A 23,978-nucleotide genomic window follows, 5' to 3' on the forward strand; every position below is an offset into this window, starting at 1 on the left:
AGAAGAATGGAACAGATTTACCATATGATCTAGCAATACCACTTCTGGGTATCTACTAAAAAAAATGGAAAGCAAACTACCGAACTAATGCATGCATATCTATGTTCATAGCTGCGCAATGCACCATTGCTGTACAATGGAACGAGCCAAGATGTCCATCAACAGATATATGGATTACAAAACTATGGAATATGTACACAGTTAAATTTTACTCAGCCATAAAGAAAAACACAATTATGCCATTTACAGGGAAATCAAGGGAAATGGAGGACATTATACAAAGTGAGATTAGTCAGTCACAAAAAATAAGAAATCAGAAGCTCTCCCTAATATGCAGATGTTATGGAGAAAATGGGTCATAGGAGGAACTCTAAATGAAAAAGGAGATACTATAAATGAGGATATAAGGCAATTGCAGGGGGAAGAGGGAAATTCTCTAATGTATATGATATACATTCACAAACATAAAAGTCAATCACTAAGTCAAACATGAGAAGGAGGGAAGGGAAGGGAATGGGCAGGAATTGGGAAAGGGCTAATTGGGTGATGTGTGCAGGTATGCCTCTACCATCTTGTACTGCATTTAGATGTATGCCTACAATGCATTAATAAAAAAAATTTTAAATGGAGAAAGAAACATTTCAAATAATGTTTTGCCCATATATAAAGGTATAATTACCAATCTTATTAACATGAACAGGGGGTGGAGGTATTCAGAAATAAACAAATATAGTGCTATGTGAAAGTCATAATGTCTTCTTCTATAAAAGAAAGTACCAGAGATAAAGAGAGAAGGTAACAGATGATTGATAATTAAATGACCCTCACCTCGATTCTAGCTCTACTATATGTTGATTTTTATAAGCAATTAACACATGATTTTAAATGGCACTGGAAATATTAAAGGTTCTCTATTCAGGTATCAAGGAGAGAACTGGTCTAATGATGGAAAGAGCTGAGGTTGTTCTGACAAAAAAGAACAAAGGTAGTTTTCAGATTCACTGTATTTTTCTCAATTTTCAATATTAAGGTGTAAGTTATTGTACTTCTATACTCAAATGATTTTGCTTTAATTTTAGATAAAAATTACATTTCAGAACTTGAACTTAAAAATGTTCTGCCTAATGATCTATATTAATTCATTTACATTTATGTAGTTTCTTGAGACTTTCTTGATAGCACAACTTGTTGCTAAATCAATTTATCAGATATAAAAATAAAATATAATATTTTATCTTATGAATCTTCCCAAATTAATGTGCATAGTCATAACAATAATTAGACCATTTAAAATTCCTGAAAATTACTTTACTCTTCCTCTCCTAACACTTTTGTATGTTTTATATGAAATATAATTTTTTTGTGGTACTGGGGTTCCTGGAAGCCATTCTACCTCTGGGCTACACTCCCAGACCTATTTTTATATTTTTATTTGGAAACAGAGTCCCTTAAGCCAGCACAGCTGGCTTCAAACCTGCGTGATCCTCCTGTCTCCACCTCCCAAGCTCGGGTATTACAAGCGTGCGCCACTACGCCCGGCGTGAAATATAAATTTTTGAACTATTTTCCTGGTGAATGTGCTGAAGTCATTCACTACTCAACTGAGTGTGAAGTTCTTCATTGAGTGCTGGCTCACAGAATCTCCCACCCCCTTCATCTAATGAATATTCTGGGTGTGTTCATCCTATCAGCCTGATTTAAAAATCATACACAAACTAAGAATAACTATGTCTTTTGGAATTCTGTACATTTATACCAGAGTAATAGTTGAATGAACATCTTGATGTTCTCTACATGTTAAACTGCTATTCATACAGCTAGACTTTTGCACAAGTTGGTATTCCCTCACTGCAATGTTCAACTCCATCAAATTTCCAAGTCAATAACTGTATATGATACTTTTGGCTCTGTGTTCATCTCTAAGCTCAGATATGTATTTATGCTGATTTGAAAATATTTTCCTCCATTTTAAACGCACACTGTGAAATAAATATTCAATGCCATTATTTCAGTTTGCTATGTAGATGTTTCTCTATATATCAAACACTCTCACTGTCTCAGTTCCAGCCTTGAAATTATTATCAATTGTATTTGCAGGATGTCAATCTGTGATAGTAAGTCACAGTCTAGGTAGCAAAAAAAAAAAAAAAAAGGTTAAGCCACAGTCACCAGTGTAAACTATTTTAGTGTTATATTAATGTACCTATCTCCCGGACATGTGTCTTCAAGCTGTTTTTTAGAGCTAAGACCACTTTGTATATCATACAGGAGCTTGTACACAGCATGACTGTAATGAAGAATTGGAAAACCAAATGAAATATGCTGTTCATGTTTGAAGTTGCATAGCAGTAATACAGAGGGATTCTACTAATTTATGAAAAGAAATGGGCACTCTTTGAAGCTGGTTGAGTTAAAATTAGTCACTAGAATTGGAAAATGTTTACATGTATTTTTGTCTTGACTACAAAGAAAATTATATCCACTTGACAATGATGGAATGCAAGGAGTTGAGGCAAATGTACTTGCAGTGTAGGAAAATAAATTCTAAAGATTTACATAAATGACACAGAAGAAATACAAGCAGCTTGAATGTGTTTTGGTTGCTTGGGCTGCAATGCTTTTTTTTATATCAGAATTATTTTTACTCTTTCCTTTAGATAACAGATTTAAAAGATACAGTTTTAACTACCAACATTCCTGTTAATTTAAGGGTTCATTTGAAAAAAATTACCTTTTCAAACTTTGCTCATATTTCTATACTTTTTCTCCTCTTTGAACTTCTTTAGAATATATTATACCTTCTTATTATATTTCTGTGCTTTTTTTCTGTGCAGACATCATGGTGCTGATGATTTGGGTCTGTAAAATAAATTTCTATGAGTAGAAGTTTGAAACAATCTATTTATAATCAAAGTGATTTATACCAGCCAATGGTAGTTAGTGCATATCTAAAAGCATGCACTATTTGAACTACATCTGATAATCTAAGCTTGTATCAGCAGTAAAGGACTTGATATCATACTGGCTTATATCCTCAGCTTGTTCAAATCTCTTATTATATATTTATTATATAAAACATAAACCTAAGATACTTATATAGCCATTTTTCCCTAAATTCTCACTTTCTTTATAGGCAAACTTAAAAAACAAGTATATGTATGTATCTGTGTGTGTGTGTGTGTGTGTGTGTGTGTGTGTGTGTATACACTGAAAGAATTTTTCTTGTTATTTTTTGTGTTGTAAAGCAACATAAAATTCTTTGCAAAAATAATATTAATACAACTTATTAAACATTTAAGCACTTTAATAATTTGGATGTGACATTGAGTATTAGTTAATAGGCAAGATATCTGTTTCGCAGGACCCACTGTAAACTGCTCTAAATTGGAGAGAAATTTTGTTCCATGTATGTACAGATAATACTTCCATCAATGCAATGATAATATTTTTAAACTTATCATCAAATTTTAAAGTTGTTTTGGTACAATATAACTCAACACAGTTTCCTTGAACTGTGATTATGTATTCGTTTTGAAAACTAAATTTACTTTTTTTTCATCTAAAGATGTTTTTTCATCTAAAGAAATTATCTGGGGAATGGTTTTCCAGTTGTTACCTGACAAGCTGTCACGGTCTTTTTTAGCTAAAAATAATAAATGTGAGAAGTAGATGCATTTAAATTTGCTTAGAAACTAACCACACTGAAATCCTGAGATCTTTGTTTAAGAGTTTTATTTTAGTGTTTTAAGTGTGTTTCTTCTAAAACTAACAAGTTGAAACAATATAATTTTTGATTTTCCAGTGGATAAAATCACCATATGACATTTTTCACAGATGAAAAAAGAAGACATATGGAAGAAAGTCTCTGTGAGAAATTCGAGTCAGTATAATATTTCCAAAGAAAAGATTTTTGTGTTTGTATTTAGCTACAAGACTTATAAAAAGCAAGCACATAGGTTATTGTTCGTAATATTATAGAGAAAAACATATGCTACTAAATATGTATTTATTACACAAATTATTCTTAATAAAGCTGATTTGAATCACTAATGTAATATTCACACTCTATAGGGCAGTAGTATCTTGTGGCTACACACACACACACACACACACACACACACACACACACACACACACACATATATATATATATATGTACTGGGGGTGGAACTCAGGGGCTTTTCTACCTCCAGGCTATACTCCGAGACCTATTTTATATTTTATTTAGAAACAGGGTCTCAGTAAGTTGCTGAGAGCCTCACTAAGTAGCTAAGGCTGGCTTCGAACCTATGCAATCCTCCTGTCTCAACCTCTCAAGCGCAGGGATTATAAGCATGCGCCACCACACCCAGTTAGATATATATATTTTTAAAATGTACATATGTAAGAGTTAATCCATTGATATTTTTGTTTTTAACCCTGATAAAATGATTTTTGGGAAAAATACTGTTTTTGCCTGAATCCAAATTAGAATATATTGCAAGGTATGTATAGTATATATTTCTATTTGTTTTAGTCTTTGTAAAATATATATATATATATATATATATGTATATATATATATATATATATATTTATCATAGGTATAATATATTTACTGATAGCTTTCAATTTTTATTACTAATTTTTGTACTAGTGAAAGTTTAATAATAACTTTAATGAATAATTATTATGATAATACTATTTTTGCTTTAAATTCTATGTCATGATTTTAGTTTTGACTAATTTATTTTATGTACATATTGTCTTGCATGTTTTCCTATGCCTTTTTTCAAACTTTTGTGATGGTTTGTTTTATACATCACACATTCCCAATTAATAGAATCTGCTCACTTACTCTAAATTCCCTGGAACAGATGACTAAACACACAGGTTAAAATTTATACAAAATAAAAGCTATTGATAAAATGAACTGTTAAAGATTCTTTTTTATATAAATTCAGGTATACAAATTAAGGAAAACCTTTTTTTTCTTTGGTGGTACTGGGGTTCCTGGGAACTCTTCTACTTCCAGGGTACACTCCCAGACCTATTTTATGTTTTTATTTGGAAACAGGGTCTCTTAAGCCTGTGAGGCTGTCTTCGAACCTGCACAATCCTCTGTCTTGCCTCACAAACGTGGGGATTACAAGTGTGCACCACCGTGCCCAGCCTTAAGAAAATTTTTTTTATTTTATTAACTCTGACTAAATACAATAAGGACTTTCAAACATTTATTTTTCACATTTAAAAAAGACCTGTTTTTTTATTTGAGAGACCTTTTTCTTTTACATTGTAAATGTTTTTATTGGTGTATACAAATTGGGAGATTTAAAGTTTGAAATCCTTATTCATTAATTACTCTGAATTTTATGTTTATATTTTTAATTATTGCATACAAATATGTGAAAGATTTAAAAACTATATAAACAGTGTTATTTTGTTTTGAAAATATAGTTTAGTTTTAACCTATGAAATTTTGTTTTATATGCCAATTTATATATTTTTTCATTTTTAGCTACGGGAAACCTTTTATTTAAACTGTGCAATCAATCAGTATTTAGACAGCAGTTTCATAAAAATTTTGGCATTTAAACTTTTACTCATTTTTGGCATGAATGGTAGGGTAGAATATAAACTACCTTAATAAGGGAGGGAAAATACTAAGAAATATTTACTACGATGCCAGAAAAAGAAAACAAACCCACCTTATTAAACAAAATATATTTTAAGATGATATTTTTAAAGTACATTCAGAATCAAGGCATAGATTCACTTTCTTCATGCAATAGGCTTTACAGAGCTGATCCCCTGAGTCAAGTATAAAATTAATATAGTTCACTCTATGTCCATAGCAAGTCTGCCCTTACAAGGAAAATGTAGGTTACAAAAATTTATTTTTCTATGAAGCTTTTAAAAACAAAATTATTAACACATTGTACCTTAAATGGTATTTCTTCCCTTTATGACATTCTATATATCTATTTTGTTTTCAAATGAAAATTATTACTATGGTTAGAAACTTAAGAGTGTTATAGGAAATTGCAATGCCTGAACACACACACACACACACACACACACACACACACATTGTCTCAGCATTTCAGTGGAAGCAGAGGACATGTGTTAAGAAAATTTGTCTGCTTGTTGCTGTTGTTAGAATTCTATGTCTGTGTATGTTATTTTATTCTATCTTCTTCCAAGTTGTTCATTTAATAAGTATGGGAGCCAGTTAAGTTATTCTATATTGTGGGTGTTCTGGATGCCACCACTCTATATGCAAATTTATATTGACAGTAATAGGAAATTATATTATTATATTTGAAACTATTTTTTACTTTCTTTAAACATGTTATTTTTGTCTTCTCCATGTTGTTTTGTAGATTCTATTTTCAAAGATTTTATTTTCTGAGATTAATAGAAAATATTTTAGTTTATTTAACTTCTTAATGTTTATCTTAAAATCTTTTCAAGTCTTTTACTCTGAAAATTTTATTTCATTTGGAGTGTGAGTATATATATATATATATATATATATATATATATATATATATATATATGCTCATATATGTATATTAGTGTGTATACATACACACATGTGCATTTATTTGTGTAAAGTATACATCTGCACATGGATCATTCACAGATCTTATGTTGGTATGTATATATTTGTTTATAATTAAGCAAGTCTTTTATCTTGGTCTATTTAGGTTAGTATTAATAAAAATACCATAAACTTAACGGCTTATAAACAAAATATATTTTTCACAATTCTGTAGCTAATAGATTATATATTTCCAACTCTGCTCAGTCATACTCTGAGACTTAAGAAGAAGAGTCTTTGCATTTTGCAATGTTTTACTCTTATTTGTTCCCTTTCTACATGGTAAAGAGTCAGGTGGGCTTCGATGACTCAATGAGTCCCTCTGATTATCAATGTGATAGTATCTAAAGGTGAGAGGAGATTGTGTCAAGAGAGTGGAACCCCTATGCCTAGGATAAATGACCACTTCATTAAAGACACTGAAGGGAGTATTCTATCTCATTTTGCCCTTCTGACATGTGAAGGCACAGCATTTGTCTGCTCTGGAGGATACATCAAAGAGGTACAATCTTAGAAGTAGAGAGCAAATTCTTATCATATTCTGAGTCTGTCAGAACCTTGATCTTGTGTTTGTTAGTCTTCAAATATGTAAAAATAAATTTCTTTAGCTTAAAAATTTCCTAATCTGTGGTATTTTATCATAGAAGCAGGAAGGGACTAAAGCATGAACCACAGAGACTTCATTAAGTTATTAAGTTAAACTCTAGAAAGATAATAGTTATATCTTTATTTATGATATCAATGCATTAGAAATAAAATTTCTTCCACTAGAGTCTAAATAGGTCAGTATTAGACTATGTGTTTTTGTTAGCTGATTATTTATCATCTTTCTCTCACATATAAAATATAAATTATATAAATTTTGGTATGCAGTTAGTTGAATCTATGAATGCAGAATACAAGGCTACCAAGAGACAACTGTAGTGTATGTATATATAAATATACTATCTATACTGGACGTATTATTATATTTTAATAATTTATTTTTGTTAATTAACTAATGGAGATGTTTTATATTTGTATTTACCTTTCTCTGATTGTATCAAGAGTCTTCTGGGAATGGTATGAATACAACCAAGGGAAAACAACATGAATATCAGGTGGTAGAGCAATGCAGGTGAGTAGAGACATCAGGGGATCTACAAACCCAGAATCAGCCCTTCCTGTGATGCCACAATCTTGTGAAGTAAGGAGGAATCAAGAAAATCTAAATGTAAAGTTAGTCTTGCTCCTTATTTTGGAAAGGCCTGGAGTAGCAGTATAAATTGAATCCTTGCCACATTTGTTGTTATTTGATTTCTTTATACTAAAGGGGCTCTAGATAATGGAAGGGAAACCTCAGCAAAGCTAGAATGAAAGGGTAGGAGAGGAAGAAGGCTGAGGTTGATTAATGTAGGAGCTATATCTGAATATGTGTAAAAGAATGAATGTAGCATGGTCAACCTGGACACTCATTGCTGGGGGAGGCAAGGAAAGTGAGGGGGAGAGGGCACCAAACACAGTCTGAATATATGCCAATTTCAATATAATCCACATTAAAATAAAAAATTTAAAAAATTGGATCCTACATGTCACAGTTCCAAATATGTAAATGTTAAAAATCAATGTAATAAAGGCAGTGTTTTCTTTTTCATTTCTTCATTTTTTTAAATTTGTGGTACTGGGGATTCTACCACTAAGATACACCTCCAGCCCTATTTTTTTAATCTTTATTTTGAAACAGGATCTCACTAAGTTGCAGAGGACTTCACTAAGCACCTGGCACTGGCCATGAGCCTGCGACCCTCCTGTTTCAGCCTCCCAGGTACTGGGATTACAAGCATGCACCAACAAACTGGCTATCAGGCTATCATCAATGTTTTCTATCTGCTCTGATAAAATACTTCATAAAACCTCGCAGACTTGAGAAAATTATGCTGTGAAATTATTCAATCACAAAAAGTAAAAACTCAGATGTTCTCCCTTATATTTGGAAGCTAGGGACAGAAAGGGTCATAGGAGGAACTCTAGATAAAAAAGGAGAAATCATAGATGAGCAAACAAGGTGACCTAACTGAAGAGGATGAGAGAAGAAAATAGAAAATCCTCTACTGTACATGATGGACATTAACAAACGTAAGAAACTCAATCACTAAATCAAGCATAAACAGGAGGAGGGGGAGAGAAAGGAGTGGACATTGGTGAAGAGTTAAATGAATGATGTGTGCATGTATGCTTTTACCATTTTGTACTCCATTAAGAAGTATGATTACAATTTACCAATTTAAAACAAATCTGGTAAAACAGAAAAATAAACCTTTCATGTTACACTTAATCATCTGATAAAAATTTTATTATATGATAGCTCAGAGTATTTTAAATATAATACTCTTATTTCCTTATAGAAATATTTATGTGTAGATTTATTTTTCATTAGTAGGCAGTAGGTTCATATATTCTATATTAACGTTATTATAACATATTCCTGTGAATGGGTAAAGGCTGCTAATTTGGAATATAGCACTGTTAACTGTACTCTCATAGAAAAGTTGAAAAGGCAATTGTGGGTTCCAGTGAGCATCCAGTTCACACATGTTGCTCTCAAATGGGTGATGAATTGACCATTCACTGTCAGTCCAAGATAGTAATGATAATTCCAGCTGTGACCATTTAGGTTAATTACATATTTCAACGTATGAGACAGGTGAATTTTTAGAAGGGTGAAGCAGTCATATCCAGACACAAAAACTTATCAGCTATCCACAGTCATATTAATGATGAAAACTCATGGGAATCTCTCCTTTCAACATTTCCATTCTTGGTCACATAATCACCATAATCAAACCACATAGAGATAATGACAGTGCTTGGCCTTTGCATTAGCCTTTCAGTTAAAAACCCACAGGAGATATTGATTAATTAATCCCTTTCTGTCTTTTATGCTTGACAGTTTTATCCATACCAAAAAGTGGCCTTGGCAGAAGGCATAGATACAAGATATCAGAAAATATAACAAATTGCGAAATCTCATTCACTCTGCTGAGGATTTACCTTAATAACTTTTTCTCTTATAATATGGTACAAAGTGTACAGTAATGGTAAAAACAACTACAACAAAAATATATTATATAGAACAATATTAAAGAGATTTATTATGATGGTTTTGATACTTTTGACCAGTCTCAATCTTAGGACACTTAAAATCCTGTCCATATGCTTAGTTTTCCCCATGGCTTTCTGAGAAGTATCATCCACAGAGTGTTCTCCAGGCAAGTGTGTACTTCAAGCAATTGCAAGCTATCAAGGGTTTTGAGTGCACACCCCTATGTAATTTTCTCTGCTGCTGGATGAACTGAAACAGTCAAGATGTGTTAAAAATTTTTATTTCAACCTTTCAAAATTAAGTTTTTGACTAGAGTCAAGATAAATTGGCTATCTTTATGAAGCATGCCTTCATATTCTCTGCCCTAAACATGTTTGTCTGTTTCTTCATTGGTTGGTTAGTTTGATTTGTTTTGTTTATTTTTTCTTGTCTCATTTGTTTGCTATGAAGGTAGCAATGTAGAGAATGTTATCACTTAAGTATATGAGACTCTCAATTCATCATTGTCTAATTATTACAGGGAGTTTTGGAAGAAGAATAGTTATCTAAAGTCAGGGAATAGAGTGAAAAATATTCCAAAATGTATGAAAAACTAATGAGAAATATATTTTTATAACTTATTTATGGTATAGTATTCTTTAATAACCTGTAAATGTGAATTGCCATGTTAAAATAAACAAAAAATTCACAATAATAACATAATTACAAAGTAAAACAAAAGCTTAGACCAAATAAAACAACCAAATGTCAGAAGCTAAGAAGAAATCAACTACAGGTTTAAAATAGATAAAAGTAAAGATTTTTGGTGTCTTACCATATGACATAAACATTTTATTATCAAAATAGGAATTATCATTATAAACTGACAAAATGATAATCTATATATTCTCTACCACTTAGAGCTGAGCTCAAATATGAGTTTGTACTATAGTATTTGCAACAATATTGATTTTTATATATTAGTTACTACTCAGTGATACTTACCGAATATAATTCTCAATGTACATATTTAATAATTTTTTATACATCTAATCAGAAATTTGCATGTAAAGTTACAGAAGATAGCAGAGAAGATATATGAGGGCACAATGCTTTTGATGCAGTTACTTTGGAAGAAATATTTCCTTACAAAACTCTATGTAAGAAGGCCAGGGAAACAAAAAGACCTGGGGTACTCTTAGGTCAAGGATTGTGGAATTTTATTCATGCCATCACTAAAAATTATAAAAAAATTTTGCAGGTAATAGAAATTCATCAGTATTGAATGAAAGTATACTGGGACAATATGCTGTATTAGGAGGTTTGGTTATTCAATCTATACACATATCTTATCAAATCAAAACCAAAATGCAAACAAAAAAATGCAAAAAAATAAAGAGAAAGAACTATTGACTCAAATGTGTGGATGTACTGAATAACAAATTAGAGAGATACTATGATCTGAATGTGTGTGCTTCCTCATACCCTAAATTTTATGTCAAAGTCTAAACTCTCAAGGTGATTACAGTGTGGGGCTTAGGGAGATGATAAGGTAATCAGGGTGGAGGTTTTATAAATGGAATTAGAACTGTTATAATAAAAGACCCAGACAGAGATTGTTTATTATCATTTTCCATGAGAATATGGTTAATCATTTTGCAATGAGAAAGTGGTAGGCTGTCTAATAAAGTAGCTGAACCAAGAAGTGTCCCCATGGAAAACTGGATCTGACAATGTCTTGGTTCTTGGTTGTGTCTTTAATGAAGTGGTCATTTATCCTAGGCATAGGGGTTCCACTCTCTTGACACAATCTCCTCTCACCTTTAGATACTATCACATTGATAATCAGAGGGACTCATTGAGTCATCGAAGCCCACCTGACTCTTTACCATGTAGAAAGGGAACAAATAAGAGTAAAACATTGCAAAATGCAAAGACTCTTCTTCTTAAGTCTCAGAGTATGACTGAGCAGAGTTGGAAATATATAAATGGCATGTGGCATCCCTTGTAAGGAACTAGAGGTTTTCACTGCAACATATGTGTCTTGAGGTATAGTATTGAGTGAGAAGAGTAGATAGAAGAATGATATTCATTGAAACTAAACAAATTATTTATGTTTAAAACATTAAAAATGCATTTTTCAAAAATAACTATTTGCATAAGAATACATCAAATGTACTAATGTGGATACTTATTAAGGAGAAAGGAATAAGTTAGATATTAGCATGTAGGAAACAATAAATATAATATCTTCTTAATTGAGGAATAAATTTAATCTGATTTTTTACTTTTGTATTAATAATAAAAATAAATAAATAATTAAAATTACTAAAAACAAAACATGTGAACCCTTGAGTTCAGACCTCTTACTACCTGTTGCATAAACCTCATCTTTTCATCATCCTCTCTTTATTTAGCCAACTTCCTGTGTTTGAAATATGTTTCTTTATTCCAGTTTTTGTCCCTTGGACAAGCTGCATAGTCCAAATACAGTTCTGCTTATTATTCATATCCAATCTCTTCCAAGAAACTTACTTTGACAATCTGACTCATTGCGATAATTTACTTTTGTGACAGAACATGACACATTTTATGTTAACATATATCATACCATTTCATAACATTTGATTATATACCATTACTTATTATTCTTTAGTTTTTATTTGTATTTGTTCTGTTAGTAATGTCATATGGGCCTCAAAGCATACTTATTCATTATTTCTCACTCTTTTCATTTATTTTATCAACATTTTATTGAAGTTTATCTATTCTCAAATCAATGCACCAGTCGTCTTGAGGATAAAGATAATCCTGATAGCTTAAGAATTACACTTAATCAAATAAATGTAATAAATATGAATATTGAGTTTTTTATAATGTGGTATGTATACTAAAGAGCATACTTAGAATACTATACTATATTATCAAATAATTAGTTAAGAGGCTGAAATATAAATCATGTAATGCTATATATTAACTATTAATAATAATTTAATTATCCCACATTAGCAATACCCTCATACATCAGTTTATCAATAATATTAATATACTATTAAAAATACTATATTCTGTTAATTGATAACTATTTGTGTTTTTGGGGGGGATAAACAGGGAATCATTTAATGTATAAGCAGAATTTAGAAAGTATACAAAGGAACAAAATTTGCTGGGTTAAAGAATAAAACTAACTTTCAATTCCATTCTCCAAAGCCTATAAATGATTTCAAATAAAATGAAGTCAGAGGAAAATTGCAGGCAAGGAAATGACTGTAAATAGCATAATCTGATCAAACTTCTAAAACATTTAAGACAGTGCATAGTGACACTAAATTATACCAGGGGTTTTCAGCCTCCACACTGCCAGTGTTGGATTCAGGTAATTCTTTCTTGTGAAGGGTTTCTATATGTTGAAATAGGTTTAGACATATCCCTAGCCTTCTCCCATTAGATGCCATATCAATGCGCTTATCTCACTTGTAACAAAAAAATGTTTCAGGACATTGTCTAATGTCTCCTGAAGGGCAAAATCCCTCTCAGTTGAGAGCCAGAGTCAGGCAAATGGTAGTCTAAAGGTTTTGCAATATTTGTACACAGAAGTTAAAAATGGACACAATGGAAAAAGGCCTACCTCAAAAAGAACTATTGGGGTACATTTTGTTGAGCAGAATGGGCCATAATCTGAGGAAAAGAAACTTCAAAGATGTTTAAAGAAGTTACACTAACAAATGAGCACATCAAATTAGGAAATGTGATTGTTCAAGTTGCAAAAAGGTACTAAGACTCTACTACACCATAAGCATAAACTATATTTTTACATAAAAGGAAAATACATGTAAGTGGGTGATAACCAGAGCACAGGTGGAAAAGTTAAGAGCAATGGACACTAATAGATAAAGGAGGGGGAGGGTAATTTTTAAGGAGCTGTATTGGGCCCATGAAGAAACATCGCTTGCTCTCCAATGTAAGGGGCTTGGCAACAGACACCATTCTGGACTTCAGGAAGCTAACATAGCAACAGGTTTTATGTGCCTCTTGTTTTTCTTCCTTTTGAGTTGGAGAATCATTTGTGATCACCTGGTTCCAAGTTCAACAACAGGTTTTGAGTGCATGGAGAGCATGACTTCTCTTTTGATTTCATAGTTTTCTAAATCAAAATAAATTACCCTTAAATATCCCACTTAATATGACTGTAGATTCTATAGTCTTGAATTTTGAGGTTGAATTAATGAGAATTAATTATTCATGAAACTTCTGAAGATTCTGGTAAGAAATGAATTGCTTTACATTGTGAGGATATTGAGCCATTGGAGTCTCAGAGCACACAGTTGATGGATCTTGTTATAGTTATGATTCTTCATTTTTTCATGCTTTGCATATTCATTCTTAAATATTCTCTTTAAACATTGGATCTTGGCCTAGCCCCATGTTATTCTTATTTAGAATGGCCCTTGAAGAGCTCATAAATTGATATTTTGAGATGACATAATTATGCTATGAGTATTGTAATACCAGAAGTGGATACATCCACTGTAATATGTTATCTGGATTGTGGCCCAGACCAGTAGAGTGTGACTGGAGAAGAGAAGTCTCTAGGGATATGGTTCTTCCCCCTCTTGCTCTCTCTCTCTCTCTCTCTCTCTCTCTCTCTCTCTCGCTCTCTCTCTCTCTCTCTCTCTCTCTCTCGCTCTCTCTCGCTCTCTCTTGCTTCTTGCCTCCATGATGTGAGGAGTGAAGCCTTGTACTATCCTGTTTCTGCTTCCCACCGCCTGCCCCAGATTCACAGTCCTGGGACTCAAATGGGTTGAACTACAAATCATAAGCTAATAAATCTTCCTTTCTCTAAGTTACATGGTTAGGTCTCTGGATTAAAGCAGTAAAATGCTAATACATGCTATAATTGATTCTGGTTAATAGGATAATATCAAATCTGTTTGATATAAATAGATCACTGAAGAAAGCTTGCCCTGGTGGGACACCTTCTCATGATACACCTTGACCCTCCAACTTTCCACCTTGTACAGATGCCTGAGTTACCCTCATCTCAATTGACAATAGTCAACCTGTATATACAAAAGCAACACAGAAGCAGAAATCAGCCAAGGGACTGAACCCAGCCAAGCCCAGCAGAATTAGTCCAGGTGAATGGGTCTTGATTCGCCCAGGTGAAATCACTAACTGACCTGTGCTCAAATTTTGATCTAAATAAATTGTTGCCATATAAAGCCACTAAATTATGAAGTTATTTGTAACACAATATTTAGACAATTATTTCCTAAGGATCTATTGCTGTTTGTAAATCATGGTAAAACTATTAGATGAATGTCACATTTCTGACATTCTTTCCATTTTATTATTTCATGCATAAAGCTACCCATGATAGGACCTCTACATATATTTGGTCAAGAGAAATTGTAACCCATTTTTAGTTTTTGGTTTGGTAGTGTTTTCAGTTATCAAATTTTCTTCAAAGATGTGAAAAATGTTTCATTTTTAGAATTTCTTCTAACATTTTTTTCAATACTTTATTTTATTTATAAGTGGAACATATTGAAAATGGTGTACATTTAGATTGTGCTCTGTGCCCTCTCCTCCCCAATTCCCTTCCCCCTCCCAAAAATGAGTGTCCAGGTTAACCATGTTATATTTATACTATTACACATATTCATGTGTAGCTCCTCCATTGAAAAAAAACTCAGCTTTCTTCCTCTCCTCTCCTTCCATACTAGCTTTGCTGAGATTTCCCCTCCATCATCTGGAGTCCCTCTGGTATTACCACTACTCCCCCGCTTGGGCATTAGAGAAAACATATGTCCCTTCTCTTTCTGCGCTTGACTAATCTCACTTAACACAATGTTCTCCAGTTCCTTCCATCTTCTTGCAAATGCTATTATTTTATTCTTCTTTATACCTAAATAGAATTCCATTGTGTGTACTTCCCATAATTTTGCAATCCATTCATCTGTTGATGGAGATCTAGGTTGGTTCCATATTTTGGCTATTACAAACTGAGCTGCTATGAACATGGGTATGTATATGTTAATGTAGTACTCTGATTTCAACCCCTTTGGAAAGATACCCAGTAGTGGTATAGCCAGATCAAATCGTGGATCTATTACCCGTTTTCTAATGAATATCCATACTGATCTCCATAGTGGCTGAACTACTTTGCACTCCCACCAACAGTGTAGAAGAGTTCCTCTTTCCCCACATCCTCGCCAGCATTTGTTGTTGTTTAATTTCTTTATGTTTGCCACTCTGATTGGGGTTAGATGGAATCTCAGCGTAGTTTTGATTTGCATCTCCCTGATGGCTAGTGATGTTGAACATCTTTTCATGTATCTATTGGCCATTTGTATTTCTTCTTTTTTGAAGTGTCTATTTAGTTCAGTTGCCCATTTCTTGATTGGGTTGTTTGTTTTGCTAGTGTAGAGTCTTTTGAATATTCTGGATATTAGCCCCCTATCAGAGTGGTGGCTGGTAAAGATTTCCCATTCTTCCTCTTTAGGTTCTTGATGGTTTCCTTTAATTAGAAGAAACTTTTAAGTTTGATTAGATTCTACTTATTAATTCTTGCTTTAATTTCCTGCACTTTGGAAGTCTTATTGAGGAAGTTACTGCCTTTGCCTATATGTTGAAGTGTTGATCTATGCCTTTCTCTAGTAACTTCACAGTCTCTGGTTTCATTGCTAAGTCTTTGATCCATCTCAAATTGATTCCTGTGCATGGTGAGAAGTAAGGATTCAGATCCAACTTTCTACAAATAGATAGCCAGTTTTTCTAGCACCATTTGTTAAAAAGGCTGTCTTTTCTCCAGCGTATGAGTTTGACCCCTTTATTAAAGATCAATTGACCAAAACTGTGTGGGTTTGTTTCTGTATCTTCTATTCTGTTCCACCGGTCAGTCTGCCTGGTGTTGCGCCAGTACCATGCTGTTTTTACTACTATTGCTCTATAGTATAATTTGAAGTATGAGAATGTGATGCCTCCTGCCTGGTTCTTGTTGCTGAGAATTGCTTTGGCTATTCTGGATCTTTTCTTTCTCCATACAAAATTCATAACTGATTTTTCCAGGTCTATGAGAAATGTTGTTGGTATTTTAATAGGGATTGCATTGAATCTATAGATCACTTTTGGAAGAATAGCCATTTTGATATTAATTCTGCCTATCCATGAGCACAGGAAATCTTTTCATTATCCAAGGTCTTCTTCAATTTCAGCAACTTTGCTGAATTGGTTAATCAGCTCCAGAAGTCTTTTGGTTGAGTTCATTGAATCTTTTAGATAAAGAATCATATCATCTGCAAATAAGTATAGTTTTAGCTCCTCTCTTCCTATTTGAATTACATTGATTTCCTTCTCTTGTCTTGTTGCTGTGGCAAGATTCTTAAGGACTACATTGAAAAGGAGTGGGGATAATGGGCATCCTTGTCTTGTTCCTGATTTTAAAGGGAATTCTTGCATTTTTTTTCTTCATTCAGTATGTTGTTGGCTTTGGGTTTATTGTATATATTCCTAATGATGTTGAAATATGTTCCTTCTATTCCAATTTTCTGCAATGTTTTTAACATAAATGGGTGTTGGATTTTGTTGAATGCTTTTCAGCATCTATTGAAATGATCAAGTGGTTTTTGTTCTTAGTTCTGTTTATGTGGTGAATAATATGTATTGATTTGCATATGTTGAACCAGCCTGTCTTTTCTGGGATGAAACCAACTTGGTAATGGTGTACAATTCTCTTGATATGGTTTTGAATGTGTATATCTAGTATTTTGTTTAGAATTTTTGCATCTATGTTCATTAAGGATATTGGTCTGTAATTTTCCTTTCTAGAAGCATCTTTATTTGGTTTGGGAATTAATGTGATACTGGCCTCATAAAAGGAATTATGAAGAATTCCATCTCTTTCAATTTCCCAGAACAAGTTGTGAAGTATTGGTATTAGTTCTTCACTGAAAGTTTTGTAGAATTCAGCTGGAAATCCATCAGGGCCTGGGCTTTTCTTTGATGGAGGAATTTTGGTTGATTTGTTTTCTTTCTTTGTTTCTATTTCTTTCTTTGGTTTAGGCTTGCTATGTCCTCTTGGTTCAGTTTAGGTAGGTTATATGTATTAGAAATCTTTTGAATACTATATCCTATTAATTGATAACTACTCGAACCAAGTAAATTTTGAAGAAAAACTTACAAAATCAAAAACATTGTTTGTGTCATCTACTTTGTGTGAATTTTGCATCCTTTCGTTAATTGTAAATAGCCAGAAGTTGATTATATATCCATTAAACATCAAAATTCACAAAGTAATTACTAGTGGTGGTTTATGCTGTTGTCAGAAATATGCAAGAAATAAATATGCGTATAATTTTGTTTCTACCACTTGCAAATATATTTATATATATATATATATGGTTCAAGATTTGCTGGTTACTTACAATCTTTTTTTTTTTTTTCTTTTTTTTGCGGGTCTGGGGATGGAATCCAGGGACATTCAACCTCCGAGATACACCCCTGCCCTATTTTTTTTATTCTTTATTTTGAAACCGGGTCTCACTGAGTTGCAGAGGGCCTCACTTAGTAGCTGAGGCTGTCTGCGAACAGTGATCCTCTGGTCTCAGCCTCCCAAATGCTGGGATTACAAGCGTGCACCACCATGGCCAGCTTACTTACAATCTCAGAAGACATAAATATCAAGTCTTTCAAGGACATAACCAAAACTCCATTACACATAATCTTCAATTATCTCCCTTTTTCAATTTAAAAATGATCCCCGAATTTATCAGTATGCCTGAATCAATGAGTTGATTTAAAGTATAAAATGGTATAAATTACAAAAGACATATTTTAGGGAACTATTTGCAAACATTCAGTGACCAATTTGCCTAAATGCTCCAATACCATAATTCTTTTCAATAATTTTTTTGGGTGGTTCTGGGGTTCCTGGAAGCCCTTCTACCTCCGGGCTACACTCCCAGACCTGTTTTTATATTTTTATTTGGAAACAGGGTCTCATGAGCCAGCGTGCGTGGCTGGCTTCGAACCTGCGTGATCCTCCTGTCTCTGCCTCCCAAGCGTGGGGATTACAAGCATGCGCCACCACGCCCGGCTTCAATAATTATTTTTAACTAAATAGAATAAAATTTTTCAGATATATCTTGTGGTAATTGTCTAACACTTATTGTCTGGGAATTGCATTTAAGTAACATTTCAATTATTTCTCTAATCTACTCTCCATATTAATTTTTAGGATAGTTATAATTTTCTTTTCCCTCTCTTACCCATAATATGCATTTGGATTCTTAACTAGAAGTGGATCATTCTCCATTATACTCTGGATAAGAAGGAATGGAAATCGCTTGTGGTATTTCCATACTCATGTCATTTTACGTTTTCCTCAATATACTTTTGAGATTCTTTTGGCTCCTTCAGTAACTCCAGTAATTCAATATTCATGCACTCATTCATTAAACCACCCAGGGCTGAGTGTTGGACCTGTAAAGTTGCTCAGAAGGGCCTTTCACTTGTTTAATGAACTGATGTTGTCATCTTAAATTTCTTAATCATTTTTGAACCAGGAGGCTTGCATTTTTATATCATACTGAAACCTACAAATTAGGTAGGCTGTCCACCTAATATTTACAAATTACATGTAATAAATATAGAAGAATGATGGATTTTTATGTAAAATATTAATAGTTATCATAAGATGGTGGTTGTTTTTAGTCTGTCATTTCTATGAAAACAAAATACTTAAAACTGAGTAATGTGTAAAGAATGGAACTTATTTCTTATAGTTCAGAAGGCTAGGGAAGTGCAAGATCAAGGTGCTGGCAGGTTTAGTGTCTCATGGAGGCTTATTCCTCACAGACAGAACCATCTGTGTATCTTAATATAATTGAATGAACAGAAGGGCAAAAAGGAGGTGAACACTGTGTCCTCATATGGCAGAAGCACAAAAGAAAAAATAGAACCTAAGTTGTTACCACCATACATTTTATAAAGTACTGGTTTATTCATGAGGGTTCCATATATATCATAATAAGTTCTCTATTGGCTCCACTAATATAGTTTAAATCTGCCATGTCTCTTGAAGACTCATGTGTTGAACATTAGATCTTCAATGCAGCAGTGTTCAGAGGTAAGGCTTTTGGGAAGTAATAATGAGGGCTTTAACATCATCCATGGATTGTTCAAATTATGAATTTCTAATTAGATAAAAAAAGGAAAGGTGATGGAAACTTTAAAAGGTGGGTCTTAGTTGGAAGTGTAGGTCACTGAGGAATGTCCTTGAAAGGTATATCATATCCTAGCCCCTTCCTTACTGTCTCTCTGCTTATTGGCAGACATGAAGTGAGCAGTTTTGCCCTGTCATGCCCATACACTATGATATTCTGTCTCACCACAGGCCCAGAAACAATGAAGCAAACTTCCCAAGACTAAAATGTCTGAAACACTGAGCCAAAATGAATGCATTTCCCTATAAGTTGTTTTTTCCCCCATGTGTTTTACCCTGCTATGAAAAAAACTGGCTCACATACCCATCTTTTAATATCACTACATTGGGAATGAAGGTTATTATTAATTTGGAGAGATATTCAAATCATAGTATTTTGCCCCGACCCACAAAATTTACGTCTTCTCAAATGTAAAATACATATATTACATTCTAGCAGCCCCAAAGAAATACCTAAATTTTATTATCAACTCTAACGTCCATAGTTTCATCTAAATCAGATGTGGCTGAAATACAAGGTATAGTTCATTCTCTGGCAAATTACTTTCCAGATAAAAACCTGTGAAATCAAACAAGTTACTTGCTTTTGAAGTGCATTGTGGAGCAGACATAAAATAGACATTTCTATACTAAAATGAGAAGTAGGCAAAAAGAAAGATATAAGATGTCCAAAATAAATTCAAAATCAATCCAGTAAGGTAAGCAGCATTAAATGCCAAGGCTTGGAATAATTTCTGACTTCATCTAATGCCTTCTGGATGCAGTGAGGCCTGAGTTGCGTCCTCCATCCTAAAAGGACCCCAGCCCCTGGCTATGCTGACAGCTCTGCAAGCTGCTCCCTCAGATGGGAATCCAGTGCCTGTGGCTCTCTGAGGTTGGATTTTCACCTCAGTGGCTCTATACTTCTAGGGTATTGGGAACATCTCTATCCCCCCATGTTTCCACTAGACATTGTCGTACTATTTTCTGTCTTTGGCACTTCTGTTTTCAAGTTCTACTAGGCATTCTACCAGTGTGGGCTCTTAATAGTAGTCCCATTTTTGTGATAGATAGTTCTCTGCTGGGCTTTCTGAGCCATCCTTTGAAATCTAGCTGGAAGTAGGCGTGTGTCCATTGTTCTTGCATTCTGTGTAGAGCTAGCACCATGGAGACACTTCCAATGCTTGCTGTGTTTGCCTTCTGGTCTTCACCTGGGCACCCTTTGCCAAAGAGTGCAGAAATGGAATGGAAAGAACAGAGGCTTGAAGCTACACTGAGCAGAGAATGCTGATGTCCTTAGGACAGGATCTCTCTGTTATAGTTCTATGTCTTACACTTTCTCTCTGGACACTGTCATGATGAAGCAGCTGCTTATTTCTACCACATTAACTTTACAAAATTTTGTTTGTAGACACACACTGAAAGCGTTTTTAAATTTGATATTATAACAGAGCCAGATTGAGAATTCCTCAAATCTTTATCTTGTTTCCCTTTTGATTATAAATTCATTCTTTAATTTGTTTTGTCTCACATTTTACTATAACTATCTAAGAAGATTATGCAGTCTCCTGAATTTTTTTATTTTATTGTTGCATTGTACTTGTACATCTTAATGGAAGCAATAGTAGAGGCATATGTGCACACATCACTCAGTTAGCCCTTCCCCAAATCCCACCCCATTTAGTGCCCTCTTCTTATTTCTTTTCTTTGGCTTAGTGATGGACTAAATGATTTGTCTTTGGTATGTTTGTGAATGTACATCGTGTACATTAAGAACCTTCCCTCTACCCCCTTCCAGTCCTCCTCACTTGGACCATCTTATTTGCTTATCTATGTCTTCTCCTTCTTCATCTAGAATTTCTCCTATGACCCTTTTTAACCCCAAACACTTTGCTTAGAGATTTTTTCCTCTTAAAGTCTGCCTTCCACAATGCATTAGCATAGTAATGCGATTCAAACAAGTTTTTTAGCACTTTGTAACAAGGATAGCCTTCCCTTCACTTTCAATTTTAGAGGCATTGAGATATTCAATTTCAATATAAAAATTTGGGAGGCCATGGTGAGAGTAATATGGTCGAAATGTGTCCTTCAAAAGTCATATGTTGAAATATACCTATAACAGAGAATTGAAAAATGCTTTTGCTACAAGCACTGACCCTTCACCTGGGCCTACAGAGGTCTAGTGTATAACTAAAATCAGGCTAAAGCTTGGCATTTCTGTTTTAATTTTGTACCTATCTTTAGATTCCTATTTCGTTCTGTACATAAACATGAATATAATGTAAAATTATTTATACAGTCATGTATTTTAAAAATATTTTATAAGTACTGATCAAAAATCAAAGTAGGGACAAAGAAAAAACATGGGGATTTAGGTTAAATTACTGTCTGAAATCAGATCAGAAAACACAGATTGTAGCCAATATTTGTGTACATTCCACATTTCTCCTGTCTCCATGAAAAGTCATCATGGTTCTACTAAAGTTTATTTTTTACAGTTATAATAATAACAATCATAATAATAATAATAATAATTATTATTATTATTATTATTATTATTATTTTGAATACATAGTCTGACTAATCCAGTGTTTATTTGCAAAAATTCAATTTGATAGCAACATTATGAAAAGGCAAAGCAAACCATTTTTTCTCTTATTATAGTCAATTAGTACTGTGTTAATATTTATCATATGAAGTGTTCATATACTCATATGCTGATGCCACTGGTTGTCATTGAACTTTAATATATAAAAGTTAAAATTTAAATAATTATACTCTTATAATTCTTAATGTTTATTTACTTATTTGGGCTACCTTAGAATATATCTGTAATTTCATGAATATTGGAAGATGTAGATTTTAGGAATCTTGTTTTATTTATTATTCTACCTTTGACTATATCTGAACACAATGTCTGCAGTATAGCTTGTGACTAACAATGAAAAATACAAATAAAGAACACAGAAGTTTCTATAGTTCTATAACTGACTCTATTTCTGCTTAATTATAGACTTTGGTATCTGGAACAACAATTCAGGAGCCATCTTTGAAAAGAATAGACTAAACACAACCTCTTCCTTTCTCACACAGAATAAGCACATGATCCTGAGAGATAGGGCTAGAAGGAAGAAAAATAGATGCAAAGGGGAGGACAAAAACTAATGCACATCTTTCTGAGAAAGTTGTGTTTGCTGATATTTGAAGATTTCTGCTGTTTTCCATTGGGTAACAAAAATATGTATATTACTATATAGTAGAGGAGGAAAATATTCAAAACTTGTTCTTCCACAATTCTTCTAATAGAAAAAATAAAGCTCTCTACTTACACATTGACTTTGACAACTGAAGCTTAAAATGAGTATAGAAAGAAACCACTTTCTGATGTTACTAAAAGTGCAATTTTACATAGGGCTGATACTTGTTCTCCATAGTTAAGAGAAATTAAAAATTGAAATTTTATACTATATACACCAAAGCAAGATAATGATTCTTTATAAATATTTAAGGCTGTGCATTCTATTGTAAGACTTTGACTAATATAAAAAATGAATCTCAGTATTTTATCAACTGCCTTGGTTTACATTGAAAGGTTTTCTTGTTTATGTCCTAACTGAGATTCTATAACTTCGATTGAGTACTCATTAGCTAGTCTAATGATTTAAAATGCCAAATGATTTCATATAATGTTCAATTACAACAAATTCCACTAATAATCTGAAAAAATCTGTCAAAGAGAATTTTAAAATGAAGCAGGAGCATACAGCTTTCCTAATGGAAAATTATAGTTTAGGAAATATTTTGAGGTATTCTGTCACATTAGTTCAAACTGAATCTCTTATTTTAATTTTTATTAGTGCATTATAGTCATACATCTTAATGGAGTACAAGATGGTAGAGGCATACATATACACATCACTCAATTTAGCCTTCCCCAATTTCAACTCCATTCTCTCTACCCTTCCTCCTGCTTATGTTTGGCTTACTGATTAATTTTGATATATTTATGAATGTACATCATGTACATTAGGGAATTTACCTCTTCACCCTTCATATGCTCCTTAGTTAGGTCCCCTTATTTGCTCATATATGGTTTTTCCTTCCTCAAATAGAATTTCCCTTATGACCCC

This window comes from Muscardinus avellanarius (genome assembly GCF_963383645.1).
Source record: "Muscardinus avellanarius genome assembly, chromosome: 6".
In the NCBI taxonomy this organism is placed as follows: Eukaryota; Metazoa; Chordata; class Mammalia; order Rodentia; family Gliridae; genus Muscardinus; species Muscardinus avellanarius.